The sequence below is a fragment of the Elephas maximus genome, chromosome 13 (genome assembly GCF_024166365.1).
Source record: "Elephas maximus indicus isolate mEleMax1 chromosome 13, mEleMax1 primary haplotype, whole genome shotgun sequence".
Classification (NCBI taxonomy): domain Eukaryota; kingdom Metazoa; phylum Chordata; class Mammalia; order Proboscidea; family Elephantidae; genus Elephas; species Elephas maximus.
In genome coordinates this window covers 18,553,461-18,574,095 of record NC_064831.1, presented here as the reverse complement: position 1 = coordinate 18,574,095, position 20,635 = coordinate 18,553,461, and positions in this window count along the sequence as shown.

Below are 20,635 nucleotides of genomic sequence, written 5' to 3'. Positions count from 1 at the left end.
TAATTCTGCTTTAATTTTTATTATTTGCTTTCTTTTGGTGCCTGAGGTTTTCTTTTGTTGCCCTCTTTCTATTTGCTCAAGTTGTAGGAACAGTTCTTTGATTTTGGCCCTTTGTTCTTTTTGTATGTGTGCATTTATTGATATAAATTGACCTCTGAGCGCTGCTTTCACTGTGTCCTAATTGTTCTAATAGGAAGTGTTTTCATTCTCATTGGATTCTACGAATTTCTTTATTCCCTCCTTAATGTCTTCTATAACCCAGTCTTTTTTGAGCAGGGTATTTTTCAGTTTCCTTGTATTTGATTTCTTTTCCCTGGTTTTTCTGTTATTGCTTTCTACTTTTATGGCCTTATGGTCTGAGAGGATGCTTCATAATATTTCGGTGTTTTGGATTCTGCAAGGTCTTGCTTTATGACCTAATATGTGGTCTATTTTAGAGAATGTTCCAAGTGCACTAGAAAAGAAAGTATACTTTGCAGCTGTTGGGTGGAGTGTCTGTATATGTCTATGACATCAAGTTGGTTGATTGTGGCATTTTGATCTCCCGTGTCTTTATTGAGCTACTTGCTGGATGCCCTGTCCTTCAACGAAAGTGCTGTCTTGAAGTCTCCTACTCTAATTGTGGAGCTGTCTATCTTGGTGTTTGTTTTATGTATCTTTCAGCCCTGTCATTGCATGCATAAATATTTAATATGGTTGTGTCTTTCTGGTAAATTGTCCCTTTAATCATTACATAGTGTCCTTCTTTATTCTTTTTGGTGAATTTCATTTTAAAGTCTATTTTGTCAGATGCTAGTATTGATGCTCCTTCTCATTTTTGATTGTTATTTGCTTGATATATTTTTTCCATCCTTTGAGTTTTAGTTTGTTTGTGTCTCTAAGTCTAAGGCGTGTCTCTTCTAGGTAGCAGATAGCTGGATTATGTTTTTTAATCCAATCTGCAACTCTTTATGTCTTTATTGGTGCATTTAGTCCATTTACATTCAGTGTAATTATAGATAGGTAATAATGAGTTTAGTGCTGTCATTTTGATGCCTTTTTGTGTGTTGTTGACAATTTCATTTTTCCACTATTTTGTGCTGAGGAGTTTTTCTTTGTAAATTTTGTGTTCCTGTTATTCATTGTAATTGAATTTGTTTTTGCTGAGTCTTTATGTTTGTCTTGGTTTTTGTTATGAAGTATGGGATTGTTAGTCTTCTTTGTGGTTAGTGTAATATTTACCCCTATTTTTCTAAGTATAAGTTTAACCTGTATGTCCCTCTATCACCTAGATTTCCTCTCCATGTGGAAGATCTATGCCTCCTGTATTTAGTCCCTCTTTTTTGATTATTGTCATCTTTTACATAATGACATCAGTGATTCCCTGTTTTGAGCTTTTTTTTTAAATTAATCTTATTTTATTTTTGTGATTTCCCTATCTGAGTTAATATCAGGATGCCCTGTTCTGTTTCCTCGTGTTGTGTTGTTATCCAATATTTTTTATTTTCTGACCAAGGAATTTCCTTCAGTAATTCTTGTAGCTTTGGTTTGGTTTTTGCAAATTCTCTAAGCTTGTGTTTATCTGTAAATGGCTTAATTTCACCTTCATATTTGAGAGATGGTTTTGCTGGGTATGATTCTTCACTGGCAATTTTTCTCCCTCAATGCTCTGTATATGTCATCCCATTGCCTTCTTTCCTGCATGGTTTCTGCCGAGTTGTCTGAACTTATTAATTCTCTTTTGTAGGTGACTTTTCGTTTATCCCTGGCTGCTTTTAAATTTTTCTCTTTATCGTTGGTTTTGGCAAGTTAGATTATAATATATCTTGGCGATTTTCTTTTGGGATCTACCTTGTATGGGGTTCGATGAGCATCTTGGGTAGATATCCTTTTATCTTTCACAATGTCAGGGAAGTTTTCTGCCAACAAATTCTTCAACTATTCTCTCTGTATTTTCTGTTATCCCTTCCTGTTCTGGAATTCCAGTCACACACAAGTTATTCTTTTTGATAGAGTCCCACATGGTTCTTAGGGTTTCTTCATTTTTTTTAATTCTTTTATCTGATTTTTATTCAAATATATAGGTGTCAATTGCCTTATCCTTCATCTCTCCAATTCTGCATTCCAATTCGTCAATTCTGCTCCTCTGACTTCCTATAGAGTTGTCTAGTTCTGTAATTTTATTGCTAATCTTTTGAATTTCTGAATGCTGTCTCTCTATGGATTCTTGCAGCTTATTAAAGTTTTCATTATGTTCTTGAATAATCTTTTTAATTTCTTCAACTGCTTTGTCTGTGTTCCTTGGCTTTTTCTCTACATTGCCTAATTTCATTTCTCATGTCGCCCCTGACGTCTTGAAGCATCCTGTTTATTAATCTTTTTTATTCTGCATCTGCTAATTCCAGGAGTATATCTTGGGGAGATATCTTGATTCTCTGTTTTGAGGGTTTATAGAAGCAATCATGATCTGCTTCTTTATGTGATTTGATATCGACTGCTGTCTCCAAAAACCCTACTGGTGTAGTGGTTAAGTGCTACAGCTGCTAACCAAGAGGTCAGCAGTTCGAATCCACCAGGTGCTCCTTGGAAACTCTATGGGGCAGCTCTACTCTGTCCTATAGCATCGCTATGAGTAGGAATCGACTCAACAGCAGTGGGTTTTAGTGAGTTGGCTGTCTCCAAGCCATCTATAAGTTATTGTAATAATTTATTTTATATTTGCTCACTCAGTCCTATCTTCTTGTTTTGTTTTGTTTCAATATACCCAGATGGGCTACTAGAGTGCACTAGCTTGATTATTGGAGCCTTTGAAGCACTAATATCCTGTTACCAGGTTGTTAGAGATGTTACCAGGCATATGAGCCTGTGAATCCATTCACTATTCTTGAATATAATCAGCTCAGGTGTCCTGATAGTCAGTCACCTAGTGTGTGGTGTAGGCTCTCACCTACTATCTTAGAGGAGTAGTGGTGATGGTTGTATGCACTGGTTTCTGGTAGTGGCAGGGGGTCACACTCTGAGGAAGGCAGGGTGCTGACAGCCTTCCTCAAGTGCCAGTGAGGAAGGAGCATCTCTGTTCTCTAGAGCGCTCTGATGGGTGGGCTTTGCAGCTGTACCTTAGGCACCCAGTGCTTGTTCCTGTAAAGGCTGATAAGCACCACTATCTTCTGACCCTTCTTGTGGGTGGCTAGGTGGTATGGATAGAGCCTCAGCCCTCAGGTCCCTGCTGTGGGTAGGTTAAGGCCCTGTTTAATAGGTTCAGTGGTATCAGACCTCCAAAACCTGCATCTCCACCACTCAGCTGAGACAATTATAGTTAGACCTCTAATAGGTTTGCGTTTGCATTATCATAGCCACCTGGTTCCATGCGGGAGTGAAAGCCAAAGTCTGTGGATTTCTTATGCCTGGACTAGAGCTGCTTCTCTCTGTTCTTCCAGTTTAGGGGAGCCAGGAATGTATTTTCCCCCTGATTGTTAATTTGCTGCTTTTCCCAGGCCAGGAGAATGGGTCAGAAAAAGCACAGCACTTCTATCTCAGGCCCAGAGAATTCAAATGTTAATGAAGCCGGCTTCAGCAGGGAGGGGAGGGATCAGGCAGATAGGAAAGGGTAGCGAGGTAAAATAGACAAAATCACTTATCTTGTGATGAGAGTGCTGTTTTATGTGAGATTTCAGAGGCATGAGTAGCCTGCATGCACTGGCTGTGTCCCCACCAAGATTGCCCCAGGGGGTCAGGGCTGCGTCTCCTGCTTGCCCTGTCTCAGGCAACTACCATCAGCCCCTCTGCATTCACATCAAAGATCAGCACCAAGGATTCAGAGCTGAGACACTGCACTGGCGCAGCAACTAGTTGCTGCTTCTGCACGGTCTTTTGCTCGCCTGTCATTCAGGTCAGTCTTTAGCCTGTGTGTGCTGGCTCGGTCCCCACCGAGATTGCCCCAGAGGGCTAGGGCTGTGTCTTGTGCTTGCCGTGTCTCAGGAAACTACCATCAGCCCCACCACATTCGCTCCAAAGAACAGCACCAAGGAATCGGAGCTGAGGCGTTGTGTGGGCTCGACAACTAGTCACTGCTTCTGTGCAGTCTCTCACTCCCCTGTCACTCAGGTCGATTCCTTAAGTCTGTGTTTGATGGTCAGGGTTCATAGATTGTCATATATGTAATCAATTCATTTGTTTTTTGGGGTCTTTGTTGCAAGAGGGTTCAGCGGAAGCTTCTGCCTAGTCAGCCATCTTGGCCCCCACCTTAATATTCTTTTCAATTTTCATTATTTTAGACTTGAAAGATAGAAAGCTGAGGCAATCATACCTCTCAGTTCTCAGCATGTTATCATGTTATCATTGTTCTCCAAGCCCCATCTCTTGCTATCATTTTCTGAGAACATTTCTCTGCATTTGTTTTATTAATTTATTTATTCACTCACTTATTCGTTTATATATTTAAAATACTTCCTATAGTTCCCAAGTGGATTCGAGATAAATGCATAATCCACACAGTTATAAAATGATAGGAAAAATAATATCACATCCTCATCATTTTTATCATTTTCTTCTGGTGAGAGCTTGGTGTACTACTTTTCATGAGTGTTAATTAATTTTGCAAATGATGACACAATAATTATGAATCTTTAAATATAATTTCCAAAGCTTGTATTAATTTTTTAGTCTAAAACTGCAAATGGGTTTTAACATATTTTCTAAACTACAACTCCCCAAATCAAACAGATATTTTAAAAAATAACAAAAATGTTTTTTCCATGAACATTTTTTCTTTTTTAGCTCTTAGAGAAAAATTAAAATCTGTATTGGGGCGTTAATGGCAGTGTAAGCAAAGCTACATTACTTCAGAAATAGCTCAGTAACTTCTAACTTCCTGTTAGTACATGAAATTATACTAAGAGGTTTTTTTTTCCACAACAAATCAGCTTGCCAAATCTGGCAATACCGTGTGGTTACCTTTGAAGAGAGTTGACAGGAACTCCAGAAGGAACATTTGGTGAAGAATCTGCCAACTGTCTTTATTACCTTCTGAACTACCTCTAAGCTACAGGTTTTCCAGTTTTTTTCTGCAGGTAATTTCAGCACCGTCTGTGGTTGATGAAGGTTTTTTAGTATGCTGTTACAAATTATGGTTTCAGACACTATGGTACCCATTCCCTGAAAATTCAACTACATAAAATATTGTGTTTTTTGATTCTGAGTATTTTTCTCCGTGGAAAATATGGTGTGGAAAATGGAGGTATTATTGTGTAATTTGTTGGTTGGTTTGTTTCCCAAAAATGGTTGTTGTTAATTTCCTTCTGGAATAGGTGATTATTAATTTCTAAGTATCAATTTCAAACAGCATCTATACTAAACTCTTTCTAAGGAAATTGGAAAATATCTGTAAATAAAATGTAACTAAACTTAAAATCTACATGGTAACTATATAATTACTAATTTGGTTTGAAATAAGAGGGGTTTCACTATATTTATAGTGTGGATAATTTATACTATGTTAAACTTCAAATTAGTTTCAATTCATTTTGGTGGAATTATCTTTATAAGTGAATAAAATTTGAAAACATTTTATAATTGATGTCCTGTTACCTCCTGGATGTGCTCCTGAAATAGAGTGAGAAGAAGAACTGAATCTGGCTCAGAGTCCTGGCAGGTAAATAGTATTAGAGGTCAGAATAAGGCAGAAGATAGCATCCTACAGGAAGGAAATGAAATGCAAGTGCAAATTAGATGATTATAAAAGCAGACAGTGTGTCAGGAACTGGAAAGTTCACATTAAATAGCATATGATGCAAGAACAAAACTGTATCATAAAAATGAAAGGATTTTAACATTTTTACCTCAGCTTCTGTTGTGTATTGAAAAGGGCATGGTCAAATAAGCCTGACTTTAAATCCCCGACTCCTGATCACTCTCCAAATATGTGAAATAAGAAAATGTACTTAAATCTCAAGTTTGTCATCTTTAAATTGCTAATAATCATATATGCCTTACAAAAAGACTGGAAGAAAATATATAATCCACTCTAACACAGTGCCTGATATGTAGAAAATGTACAGCTGATGATAACTATTATGATAATTTTAAAAATTATCACCATAATCAAAAGCATATAATTTCAATGGCATTGGCTTTTAGGAATGAAAAAGGATGTTCACCCTGGCCAAAAATGTCTAGATATTTACAATAAGTCTTCATTTTTTGGAGGAATTACCTGCTACGGTGTTCTGACCCAGATTAATAACACCAGCAATCCTTGAGTGGCACTTTGTTATTGGTCCTCCATAGATTTGTGACCTTATGTCTAAATTATAATCAGGGATATCTAAATATCTGCATACAGTTAAACTCATTATGAGGTTACTTTAGTGTTGCTCGTTCAATAGAATCTCTTAAAGATGATTCCACCACTGCATGCTAGACAATCAATCTGTGACAGAAAATATAACTGACTAGATGGCTGCAAATGTGCATTGGACGTCAAATATACCAGGACAAAGCAAAGCAACTAAAAATAATCTGCAGCAAAGTTTTAAAACCAGAATCCTAAATTTCAGTTAATGTCAATAATTTTGAATCTTAGGTGTCCAATGATAGTTTCTAATTAGTTGCAATTCAGTGCAACTTTTTAATTGTTATCTAAGAATTTTGATAAAACCCCTATAGAACATGACTTGTAATTAAGAAATAACAAACATAATGTGAATATGGGATAATATTTTATAAACCTTCACAACTGTCTTGAAAGTTAAGAAGCAAAGCACATTTTAATAAATTTATGCAAAATGATAAAATTGCAATATTGTGATATGTTTTAACAAAAACCCAACAGTGAGGTTCTAGCAAATAACACAAATTTCAGTTCAGACTGAATTTTCTTTCTTTTATTTCTACATGCATGTTAATATTTCTCAACATTTTACCTTGGAAGGCAGATATTTCTTATTGAACAGTAGCTGAAAGCTGTTTTTGTTTGCAGTTGTACAGAGAGAAGAATATATCGTGAAGAACAAAGAATCATTTTTCAAGTTTGCTATCGTTTGGGTGTATCAACCTTGTCTCATAAAGACAGCCAAGTGTTTCTATCAACTAGCTTTGTGTCCTTTGGGATGTGTTTGATTAATTGTGTGGCATTCAAGACCCAGTTATATAGTAGTGGTAACTGGAGCTGATATAAAAGTATTTCCTAATGTTTTTGTCATTTAAGTTTCATTTTGAGAAAGCTGCTTTGTAAGTCTCATGTGAGTGATGAGGATCTGCCTCATTAAATTGGAGCCTCAGTAGTAAATTAGCCTGTTAATGTACTTTTTAGCATATGTGCTTTAAGATTCTGAAAAAATTACCACTTTGATTCTAATATTGTGCAACTCAAGGAGGACAGAACAATCAATACACCGACAAGGTCCCATTTGGGGGATATTACAAAGTCATGTTCCTCTCATAGCATAACATCAAAATTCTTAAATTCTGGAGAGCATCAGAGTCATCTTGGGGCACATGATGGCTGGTAGCTACTCCTAGAGTTTTTGATTCGCTCTCTGGGTACCACAAATGGTTAACATAATTGACTGTTAACAATAAGGTTGCAGGTTTGAGTCCACCCAGAGGCACCTCTGAAGAAAGGCCTAGCGAGGTCTATTTCAGAAAAAACAGCCATCGAAAACCCTGTGGAGCACTATCTTACTCTGAAATACATGGGGTCACCCTGATCTGGAGATGACTCCTGGCAACTGTTTTTCTTTATTTAACGATATATATATATATGGAAACCCTGGTGGCGTAGTGATAAGTACTACAGCTGCTAACCAAGAGGTTGGCAGTTCGAATCTGCCGGCGCCCCTTGGAAACTCTGTGGGGCAGTTCTACTCTGTCCTATATGGCCACTATGAGTCAGAATCGACGGCAGTGGGTTTGGTGGGTTTGGATATATATATATAATTTTATTGTTTTAGGTGCAAGTTTACAGTGTGGACTAGTTTCGCATTTAAAAATATATAAACAAATTGTTTTGTGACAGTGGTTGCAATCCGCATAATGTGTCTGCACTCTAACTCTTTCCCTTTCCATCCTCGGTTCTTGGTGGCCATTCATCCAGTTTTCTTTTCCCTTCCTACCTCTTCTCTTTGCTTTTGAAAAGGATTTGCCCATTTGATATCATATACTTGATTGAACTCATGAATATGTTCCTCATATGTGTTATTGTTTGTTTTACCGACCTGTCCAATCTTTGCTTAAAGGTGGATATTTTAGTTTTCCAGTGCTGCTAAAACAGAAATACTACAAGTGGATGGCTTTAACAAACAGAAATTTATTCTTTTGCAGCTTAGGAGGCTAGAAGTCTGAATTCAGGGCATCAGCTCCAAGGGAAGTCTTCTCTCTTCCTAGGTTCTGGGGGAAGGTCCTTGTCATCAATCTTGCCCTGATCTAGGAGATTCTCAGCACAGGGACCCAGGGTTCAACAGATGCATTCTGTTCCTGGCGCTTCTTTCTTTGTGGTATGATATCCCAGAAAGGGGCTGTAGTGTTGCTATTGTTCACTTTCGAATACTGCATATCACACAGAACCATCAGTAAACCAGGCACAAATTTTCTCTTCCTCTGTCAAATGATCATAAGGAACTTCCCATGAGGTCTTCGGTGCAGACTGAGAGATGAAAGGCGATGCGACAGGACTGGAGAACATGGGCATTTGGACCACTTCCTCATGTAACTTACTTGTACCTGCAGGTACTGCTCAGGCCTGATGTCTTATATACCACTTCCTTTTAATGATGGGGTGCTGCTGTGCTCACCCAACTTTATGGATCTGTGGATCAGACAACACCCAGTTCATGATGAGCAGCTCAAGCCACATGGTGACTTTGTGGCCCATGGTTAAATATTCAGCCTTTAATAAGGTCCAGTAATAAGCCAAAAGCTGCTTCTCAAAAGGAGAGTAGTTATCTGTAGAGGATGGCAGGACTTTAATCCAAATCCGTAAGGTTCTGCACTGTGATCACCAACAGGGGCTTGCCAAATACTCCAAACTGCATCTCTATCTGCTACTGACACTTCAAACACTATTAGATCAGCCAGATCACGTGGCCCAAGTGGCAGAGCAGCTTGCATGGCAGCCCGTACCTGTTGCAGAGCCTTCTTTTGTGCTAGGCCTCATTCAAAACTGGCAGCTTTTCGAGTCACTTGATAAATATGTCAAAGTAGATAGATGTGTTGCTTCCAAAATCCAAAGAGGCCCACTAGGCATTGTGCCTCCTTTTTAGTTGCGGGAGGGGCCAGATGCAATAACTTATCCTTCATTTTAGAAGGAATATCTTGACATGCCCCACACCACTGGGCATTTCACTGAGGCGAGAGGTGCCTGAGTTTTTTTTTGATTAATTCCCATCCTTTAGCATGCAAATGTTTTAACAATAGGTCTGGAGTCACTGAAACTTCTTTACTAGGCCTGATCAGCATAATGTCATCAGTATAATGGTCCAGTGTTACTTCTTGTGGAAGGGAAAGGGGACCCCTGCTGACTAAATTATCACCTAGGGCTGGAGAGTTGATATACCTTGAAGTAGGGCACTGAAGGTGTATTGCTGGCCTTGCCAGCTGAAGGCAAACTGCTTCTGATGGTCCTTTGAAACAGGTATGAAGAAAAAGGCAATAGTCAGATAAATAGGTGCATACCAGGTACCAGGAGATGTATTAATTTGCTCAAGCAATGAGACTACATCTGGAACAGCAGCTGCAATTGAAGTCATCACTTGGTTAAGTTTTCCATAATCTGCTGTCATTCTCCAAGACCCATGTTTTTTGCACAGGCCAAATAGATGAGTTGAATGGGTATGTGATGGGAATTGCCACCACTGCATCTTTCTAGTCTTTGATGATGGCAGTAATCTTTACAGTCCTCCCAGGAATGTGGTATTGCTTTTGGTTTACTGTTTTCCTAGGTAGGGGCAGTTCTAATGGCTTCCACTTGGCTTTTCCTACCATAGTAGCCCTTACTCCATTTGTCAGGAATCCAGTGTGGGAGTTCTGCGAGTTGCTGAGGGTATCTATTCCAATTATGCATTCTGAAACTGGGGAAAGCACTGCAGGTTGGGTTTGAGGACCCACTGGGCCTACTGTGAGACAGACATGAACTGAGACTCCATTAATAACTTGACCTCCATAGGCCCCCACTCTGACTGGTGAGGCACAGTGACACTTTGGGTCTACTGAAATTAGTGCCAGTTCAGAGCCAATATCCAGTAATCCCTGGAGAGTCTTATTATTTTCTTTTCTCCAATGAACGGTCACTCTCCTAAAGGGCTGTAAATCCCCTTAGGGAAGGCTGGGAAAAAAGATAAACAGTATATATTTTTGGCAGTGTAGTGTGGTCCTTCTTGAAGGGAACCCTCCCTTCCCTTCATTCAAGGGGTCGTGGGTCTGTAAACTCTCTGATGCCTGGGAATTACTTGAGTGGTCATGAATCTCTATTCTATTGATTAAAGTTAGGCTGCTGTTCACCTGACCTAGAATTCTTCTGCTTGTACAGATCAAGTAAAAATTTAGTAGATTTCCTATTTCACTCTTAGGGACACCATGACTAAGTAGCCAATGCCGTAAGTCCTTATGAGTCAGACTATTCTGATTACTGCTTTGACTCTGCTTTCCATTATGGTAACCACACCCACCTTGTCTTCATCAATTGAGTGCCACCACTTGAGCCCTACCACCGTGGGATCCAATCAGCCCCATTGTAGTTAGACGTCTTAATTCAGTTAGAGCAGTTCCCATTGTCAAATCTGACCTACATGAAATAGCAATCATAGCAGTCTTCAAGGATTCTGGGCTCCTTTCATAGATTTGTTCACCTTTGTGGTAAAATGTGTGTCCTCTGTACTCTCCATGTGAGGGTTGGTGGGTATAACCTGATAAATCCAGTCTAATATGCCAATTTCCCTAAAACTTTGGATACCAAGGCAAGTGTGGTACTTCAACTTGATTTAGTGTAGGCCACTGCTTAATCCATGCTTTACAAGCCCAACCAAATAAACTCTTATATTCTTTCCTAACCTATCCTGAAAGAACTGAAGAAAAAAAATCAGGCCTCAAGTTGCAATAGTGAAGGACTCTATGGGGAAAATATTAAATGATGCAGGAAGCATCAAAAGAAGATGGAAGGAATACACAGAGTCATTATACCAAAAAGAATTAGTCGATATTCAACCATTTCAAGAGATGGCATATGATCAGGAACCGATGGTACTGAAGGAAGAAGTCCAAGCTGCTCTGAAGGCATTGGTGAAAAACAAGGCTCCAGGAATTGATGGAATATCAATTGAGATGTTTCAACAAACAGATGCAGTGCTGGAGGTGCTCACTCGTCTATGCCAAGAAATACAGAAGACAGCTTCCTGGTTTCAGAAGAGGACATCATTGCTGATGTCAGATGGATCCTGGCTGAAAGCAGAGAATACCAGGAGGATGTTTACCTGTGTTTTATTGACTATGCAAACACATTCGACTGTGTAGACCATAACAAATTATGAATAACATTGTGAAGAACGGGAATTCCAGAACACTTAATTGTGCTCAAGAGGAACCTGTACATAGATCAAGAGGCAGTTATTCGGACAAAGCAAGAGGATATTGGTTGATTTAAAGTCAAGAAAAGTGTGCATCAGGGTTGTATTCTTTCACCATACCTATTCAATCTGTATGCTGAGCAAATAATTCGAGAAGCTGGACTATATGAAGAAGAATGGGGCATCAGGATTGGAGGAAGGCTCATTAACAACCTCGCTTGCTGAAAGTGAAGAGGACTTAAAGCAGTTACTAATAAAGATTGAAGACTACAGCCTTCAGTATGGATTGCACCTCAACATGAAGAAAACAAAAATCCTCACAACTGGACCAATGAGCAACATCATGATAAACAGACAAAAGATTGAAGTTGTCAAGGATTTCATTTTACTTGGATCCACAATCAACAGCCATGGAAGCAGCAGTCAAGAAATCAAAAAAGCATTGCGTTGGGTAAATCTGCTGCAAAGGATCTTTTTAAAGTGTTGAAGAGCAAAGATGTCACCTTGAAGACTAAGGTGTGCCTGACCCAAGCCATGGTATTTTCAGTTGCATCATATGCATGTGAAAGCTGGACAATGAATAAGGAAGACCAAAGAAGAATTGATGCCTTTAAGTTATAGTGTTGGTGAAGAGTATTGAATATACCATGGACTGCCAAAAGAATGAACAAATCTGTCTCAGAAGAAGTACAACCAGAATACTCATTAGGAGCAAGAATGGCAATACTGTGTCTTATATACTTTGGACATGTTGTCAGGAGGGATCAGTCTCTGGGGAAGGACATAATCCTTGGCAGAGTATAGGGTCAGCGGAAAAGAGGAATACTCTCAATGAGGTGGATTGGCACAGTGGCTGTAACAATGGGCTCAAGCATAACAACGGTTGTAAGGATGGCTCAGGAACAGGCAGTGTTTCATTCTGTTGTGCGTAGGGTTGCTATGAGTCGGGGCCAACTCGATGGCACCTAACAACAGCAACGACAACCTCTCCAGTGGAAACATTGAATGAAGAATATGTACTTTGTGGGCACATATCAAGAAACTCATACTGGTCCCTCTTTATGATTCTTCACCATTATCCCATACTATTAATAGCCATTCCCACCGGTATGTCCCACGTTTCTGTTTGTGCATATTAGACAAGTCAAGCAGTTCTTTTGGAGTGTAGCATATTCCACCTGAGTCACACTTCCTGCTTCACCCTTTCGGGCTTGCTGGGCCTTAAGTCTAGTTATATAGGTCTGGAAACCAAAGTGGGAGGTGGGGATGTGTTTTGAGAACATTCAGCATTGTCTTGTGAGGCATCTGCCTCAGGTGATTTCTCAGGGAACAACTCAGACAAAAGTTTCTCAGACAGAGCTAGGTTAATCTCATAAGATGGGGGTGGAGGGGCTAATGGTTTCCAGGGGAAGGTGGCTTAGCAGACAAAGAGGAAGTAATTTCTTCAGATGGGAGCGAGAGGGCTGGTCCTGTTGGCAGGAGTGATTCAATGGATTTTAGGGGCTCAGTGACCACAGCTTCCTGATTATCTGTCCATAAGTCCTCATTCCAAATTTCAGAATCCCGTTTCTTCCCAAACAATACCTTCACTTTAACTTCAGACACCACTTAAGATGGGGAATTCAGTTGGCATTGTAATTCAGCCACTCTGGTTTGGGGTTTTGGCAGTAACAGCTGTTACTACAAGAAATAAGCCTTACTTTCAAGGCACAAGTGGAAATTTTAGGGTCATTTATGCAGGTTTTGAGCTTTGGCTCTGAAGCCCTGAGCTCATCTCTTCCTTTCACCACTTTGTCTAGTGAAAATAGGATCAACAAACCAACTTCCTTATACTTTTCATTCTGATGAAATTGTGGAAAGATATCAAACATGAGATCACCCAGAGCCTTGCCTCTTATCAATGTCTAATCTATTGGTGGTAATATTTTGCATATTTCTGTTGCCACCTCACACCATGGATTAGCACTTCCCTTTTTACTACTGAAAACAGAATCATAAATATCTTTAAGACTAACCAGACTTGAGAACCAACTTAGAAAACTGATCATTACAATTTTGTTTCTCTAGAACCACTCTTGATATCCAATGTCTTAGGCCGAATTCTTTAGAGAAGCAAAAAACAAAACCAGTGAAGTGTATATATATACCAAACCAAACCAAACCCGTTGCCATTGAGTCAAGTCCAACTCATAGCAGGTAAGATGGCAGGCTGCTGGCCCCCACTCCAAGAACTGGAGGTCAGATGCCAATGAGCCAAATGCAGGATCCAGACCAGGGCAAAAGACACACACACTGGATGCAGGCCTAGCACCTAAGGAAACTTCCTTTCAACTGATTGACTGCTCACAGCAGATCCCGTTATGGAGGTAATCACATTATATCAGATCTCATCATGTAGATCATTACATAATTATGACTGACAAACTGCATTATAACTGCCAGTCCACTAAGAATCATGGCTCATCCAAACTGAACACAACCTTAGCCATCACAGTGGACTTCACCATTTGATTCATTTCTACGTTAGCAGAGTGTCCAGAGGACCATAGTCTCAGGAGTTCTTCCTCTAGTCTCTGACAGACCAGTTAAGTCCTGTCTTTTTTTGTGAATTAAACTTTGTCCTACATTTTTCTCCCACTCTGTCCCAAACCCACTATTGTGATCCCTGTCACAGCAGTTGGTGGTGGTAGCCCAGAAACATCTAATTCTTTTGGGCTCAGGATAGTGGTGGCTGTTGTTCATGTGGTCAGTTAGTTCCTTGTGTTTTTGATTTTCTTCAATCTCCTTTGCTCCAAATTCGGTGGGACCAATAGGCATATCTTAGATGGCTGCTCACAATCTTTTAAGATCCCAGACACTACTCATAAAAGTGGAATGTGAAAAATTTTCTTTATGAACTATGTTATGCCAGTTGAATGAGATGTCCCCCAAGATCATGGTCCCCAGCCCTCAGCCCCAGTAATTCGGTCCCTCAAGATGTTTGGAGTGTCTAGTAAGATTCTATGACTTTGTCCTGGTCAAGTTGTGCTGACTTCCCCTATATTGCATGTAGTCTTTCCCTTCACCAAAGTCAGCACTTTTCTACTATCTCCTCCCCACCACTCTCCTTTCTTGTAAATACCAAAGATTTTCCCTGTGTGTAAACTTTTATTGGGTTTTTATAATAGTAGTCTCATACAATATATGTCCTTTTGTGATTGACTTATTTCACTATGCATAATACCTTCCAGATTCATCCATGTTGTGAGAAGTTTCCCAGATTCATCATTACTCATTATGGTTGGGTTGTTGGCAGTTCTTTCTTTCAAGGGTTTATATGTGTCACCTCATTGCCTTCTTGACTGCATAGTTTCTGCTGAGTAATCAGAGCTTAGTCTCACTGTTTCCCGTTTGTAAGGGACTTCTTGTTTTTCTTGAACTGCCCTCAGATTCTTCGTCTTTGGTTTTGGCAAGTGTGATTATAATATGTCTTGCTGACTTTCTTTTGGGGCCTGCCCTGTATGAGGATAAATGAGCTTCTTGGATGGTCAGCTTTTCATCTGTCATGATATTTGGGAAGTTTTCTGCCAACAAACCTTCAATAACCTTCTCTGTATTTTCCATTTTCTCTCCTGTTTTGGAACTCTGATTATGTGCAACTTTTTGCTCTTGATAGTGTTCCACATAATTCTTAGGTTTTCTTAATTTTTCTTCATTCTTTTCTTGATTTTTCCTCAAGTAGCATCCATAGATTTGTCTTCAGTCTCACTCACTCTGTCTTCCTTTGTTTCAAGTTTGCTCCTAGTACATTTTTATTTGGAGCCTTGGCGGTGCAGTGGTTAGAACTCCACTGTTAAGCAGAAGGTCGGCAGTTCGAATCCAGGAGCCACCCCTTGGAAATCATATGGGGCAGTTCGACTCCATTCTACAGGGTCTCAATAAGTCAGAATTGACTCAATGGCAACAGGATTGGTTTTTTGGTTTTTTTCTTCTATTGAGTTGTCCATTTCTGAAATTTTGTCTTTTGGTTTTCTGCTGGCTGTTTTTGTATGATTTCTGATTGTTTATTTTAACTTTTTGTCCTGAATTCTTCTATTGCTTTGTCTGTGTTTTCCTTGATTTTAGCTGTGTTTTTTTGGTTTTGTCTGTGTTTTCCAGGACTTTTCTATTTTTTCTTCAGTTTTGTCTATGTTTTCCTTGATCTCTTTCCTAATCTCTTGGAGAACCCTAAATATTAGTCTTTTGAATTCCACATCAGGTAGTTCCACTGCCTATCATTCTACTGGAAGGTTATCTGATTTTTTTTTTTTTTTTTTTTGGTCACTTGCTGGAATCACCTTGTCCTGCTTTTTTAAAAATATATAGTTTGATATCGCCTCTTGTCTCCAAGGCATTTAGGTACTATTTTCTTTATTTATTGATTGCATGTTCTTTTGTCTCATCCTGCTTCTTCGTTTTTTTCTGTCAGGGTGGGTGAGTCAGGCGTGTTTTGCTGCTTGCTCCATGTGGACACGATAGCTGTCACCACCTTGTTTGGGTGGCCATGGCAAAAGCAAGTAGGAGGAGTCTGCTTTGCTGTACACTGGTTTGGTGAGGAGGCTGAGGGTAGGCTAGGCAGGCACTGTCTGCCTCCTGCTTTTTTTCCAGCAGTGTGGGAGCATTCACAGTCCCTTATCAGATAGGCCAAGGTGTCATACAAGGAGTGGTATTGTCTCACTTTCCACCATTCTTCAGCTGGTGGAGAGGCAGGAGGTAAGAAGCAGCGCAGGTCCAGTTAGACAGCAGAACTACGTGCTGGGGTTACTCTAGCCATGGTGGCATGGCAGGGGCCAGCAAGAAGGGAGCATGATGCACAGATTTAGGAAAGGGGAGAAAGAGAAGAAAAGAGAGAGAGGACAAAAAAAGGTAGCCAGAGGGTGTGGGCGGGGTGGACTTGTGGACTGGCAGGAATGCAGTGGAGGTAGCATACAGGGAGTGTGCTGTGTGTCTTGTTGGGGGCTCCATGAAATTGCTTTCTCACACTCCCCGTCCAGGGTTGTGGCTAGCTGTGTTCTAAGATGTCAACACTGTGCCGTGTTAATTGGCAGGGAACCTCCACTTTGTATCTCTCCTCACTCTCTGTTTTCCTTCAGTTTCTTCCCACATCAATGTTTGATCTAGTTCTGTATGCCTTCATTTGATGCTTAGGGTTCCAGGATTGATGTTTGTATCTGTTTTACTTAATTTTTCAGGTCTTTACTGCAGAAGGATGGTATGATGAGTCTGTCTATGGCACCATGCTGGTTCCACCTTGGACAACTGCTTTTTTACATCTAGGTTTGAGTCGAGGAATTTGTTTTTCTATGTAAATTCCAGGGCACTGCCCTAACAGAATGTGGCTACCGCTTTCCTTGTGCTTTCCCCACCGCTCTCCTCTTCTAAGTGATTTGGAGTTATTTTCTCCTTCTTTTGTCCTGTATTTCCACTTTACTTCTTCAATGGCATGTGTTCTTCTGTTTCTAGGTCTCTCTTTCTGTCATCTCATAATGGTGCCTAATGCAACATAGTATTGGCTCTTCAATAACAAAAGAGTGATATAAGAAATTAGATTCATGGAGTTTTAACATAAAAATGACAAAAGATTAGAAACTGCCAGCATACATTTATTACCTAGTGGATGTATTTCCACAGCAGAGGAGAAATTTAAAAGATTCAAATTATATAAATAATTCTATGATAATTGGACATCACTGGTTTAACTGATTAGTATAATCCTTAAATTTTATAACTTTTTTCACTGACAGACTTAATTTCTCAATTTTAATGAGTTATTTAAAACTATATAAAGTACAAAGAGAAGTAAAATAATCATTCATATACATTCATAAACCCGTTACAAAAGATTAACAAATATTAACTTACTGCTTAATTTCCATTCTTTGTAAAACAGTTATAACATCACTGACATGTATACTGTCTTCTTTGTATGCTTTTCATATGCTGTTTCCTCTCTTCTTTAGCAGAGGAAACTGCTAATGTGAAATCCATGAAAGGTTTTTTTTAACCATTCTGATTTCCTTATCTGTAAATTCCCTGTTTAAATTATTTGTTCAATTTTATGTTTGCTCTTTACTATGTATACATGTATATATGTATATGTATATACACACACACACCTATGTGTGATAGCAAAAGATTAATGTGAAAACTAGGTATCTCAAACATTTTCTTTCAGTGTGTTGCTTGCTTTTAACTTTGTGTTGTATCTTGACCATTAGAAAGTTTACGAGTGAAACTTACTTTGTCTTGTTTAAGAACTCCTTCCTTACACAAAAGTCATAATATTTCCTCCTTCACTGACCCTGTTTCAAATTATGTTTCCTAAGCACTATCTCCATTTCCTGCCTTTTTTTTACCATTGCTCTTTTCACCTTCTAATAGTCCATATTTTTTGAACTTTTTTTTTAAATGAAGTGCCCTTAACAATTTCTTGTATAAAATTGTATGCTCTGTGAGAGCAGAAATCTTGTTTGCTTTTTTCATTGCCTTATCCTTTGCATCTGATCAATGCCTGACAGGTACTCATAATACTGCTGAACTGTTTTTAATTCCTCAAAGAGTTTGGATATTTAATTAATTTTTTAATTTAGATTTTTTTTTCAATCTGGTGTTTATTTTCATTTTAAGTATGAAATTTTTCCCCCAGATACAAAGTCGTTTATTTTAACACCAATTATTGAATAGGTTACCCATTTCTCACTGATTTGTGCTTTCTTCTTGTATGCATAATAAGTTTTCTTACTACTTGTGGTTTGTTATGTTAAAATATTTGACTGTCTTTGCAACAATACTCCACTTTATTCTTTATGACTGTATTATAATAAAAGGCTTAATAACAGCTAGAACATATTTTCTGTCCTTATTTTCTAATTCAGAATCATCTTGGGATTTTAATGAACCATGAAATAATCCTTTTGGGATTTTAATTATATCTGAATTGACTATATAGAATAATATGTAGAGAATTGACATTTACAGGATATTAAATGTTCTCATCAGTGAACAAGGCATACACTCATTCTTTTATGTCCTTCATTAAAATAAAATAAATCCAGAGCTAGGTAAGGAGAGACTTCATTAGAAAAGACTATTGGAGTAAGGATAATGCCCTGACCTTAAGATCTGCAAGTGTTTCAAAAGGAAATAAAAAAGGCTTTTCTTTTACAGGTAGGGAAAAGCAGGGCTAACAAGAACTTTCAGGGGAAACTGGGCAAGTGAATGAGGGTAAGCAGAGAGCATCTTTTGGGACAGGAAATGCCTCTTGCTGTTATCAGCTGATTGGAAATGAGATGTTAAAAGGGAATGTTCTCTACTGCTTACTGCTTGGTTAAACTTGGGGAAGAGCCAGAGTTCAGTGACCTGTGGGGACAAGAGAAGCCTGACTAAAGTTTTGTCAAGTCAAGTCCATCGTTAAATAATGAGCAATAGTGAGGGCTTGGTCACCCTCAATAGTGTTTGTCAATTTTTTTTCTGTCAATTCTTGCACATTCTTTGTAAAACTTATCACAGTGTTTATTAGTTGTGATCCATGTTTAGGAATGGTTTATCTTTGGGTAATGTTCTGTGATTTTTGTTGTTGCTATATAGGAAGGCAAATTATCTTTGAATTTTGAGCTTATATCCAGCACACTGGCTGAATTTCATTTTTCTAATATTATGTCTAAATTTTATGTATTTTATGTAGATGATTGTATTACCTTCAAAAAATCATTATTATTTTCCAATCTTTATACTTATCTCTCCTTTTATTTCTATTTGTACATTGAGTAAGATGTACATTGATGAATATGAGAAATGATAGGAAACATTCCTTTCTTTTTTACAAACTTTGTTGAAATCCTTCTAAAGTGACATCCTTAAATATCGTGTTTCTCACAGAATATGGAATAATATTAGGATTAAGGAACTTCTGTTGGCAGCTGGTTAAGGTGTTCTATATGTCTTATTTTTAAATTATAATTAGGGAGTGAACTTTTGAAAATACTTTTTTCTGCTTCTGATGAGACATGTTTCTTTTTCTTCATATTTCTATTAATGTGTTAAATTTCATTACTGTATATCTTGATTATAAGCCATGATAGCATTCTATAGACAAAGCCATCATGATTTATCTTGGATAAGTTGCTGGATTTAATTTGCTAAGTTATGGAAATGTTTCACATGCATCTTAATTTAGTGAGGTTGATCTACGTAATTTTGCTTTTTTTTATACTATCTGTTATGGATTGAATTGTGTCCCCCCAAAATGAATGTCAACTTGTCTAGGCCATGATTCTCAGTATTGAATGGTTGTCCACCATTTTGTCATCTGATGTTATCATTCTGCGTTGTAAATCCTAACCTCTATAATGTTAATGAGGCAGGATTAGAGGCAGTTATGTTAATAAGGCAGGACTCAAGTCTATAGGTTTAGGTTGTGTTGAGTCAATCTGTTTTGAAATATAAAAGAGAGAATTGAGCAGAGTGGAGTGGAATCTCATACCACCAACAGAGAAGAGTCAAGAACGGAGTGCATCTTTGGACCCAGGTTCCCTGTCCTGAGAAGCTCCTAAACCAAGGGAAGATTGATGATAATAACCTTCCCCCAAAACCGACTGAGAGAGAAAGCCTTACCTGGGAGCTGGTGCCCTGAATTCAGACTTCTGGCCTCCTAAACTGAGAGAGAATAAACTTCTGTTTGTTAAAGCCATCCACTTGTGGTATTTCTGTTATAGCAGCACTAGATAACTAATATGTAATTCTCCAATTTTGGTATAAAGGTTATATAAACTGAACAAATCGAATCTTATAAGTGTCCTTTCTTTTATTCTGGACAAAATTTATACAAGAACATGATTAAGAATTATTCATTCTTTGAAGTTTTAATAGTTTACTCTCTCTGTGTGTGCATGTGAAAGATTTTGCTTACCAATACAATATCCCACATGACTATAGCTCTGTTTTAATGTTTTTAAATTCTTGAATTAATTTGGCCTCTCATTTTATCTGGGAATTTATCCATTTTATTTATATTTTCAAAGTTTAATTTTTGTATTATTACAGTAGCTTTTCCCATGACTTTCAAATGTAATTTAATCTCTATA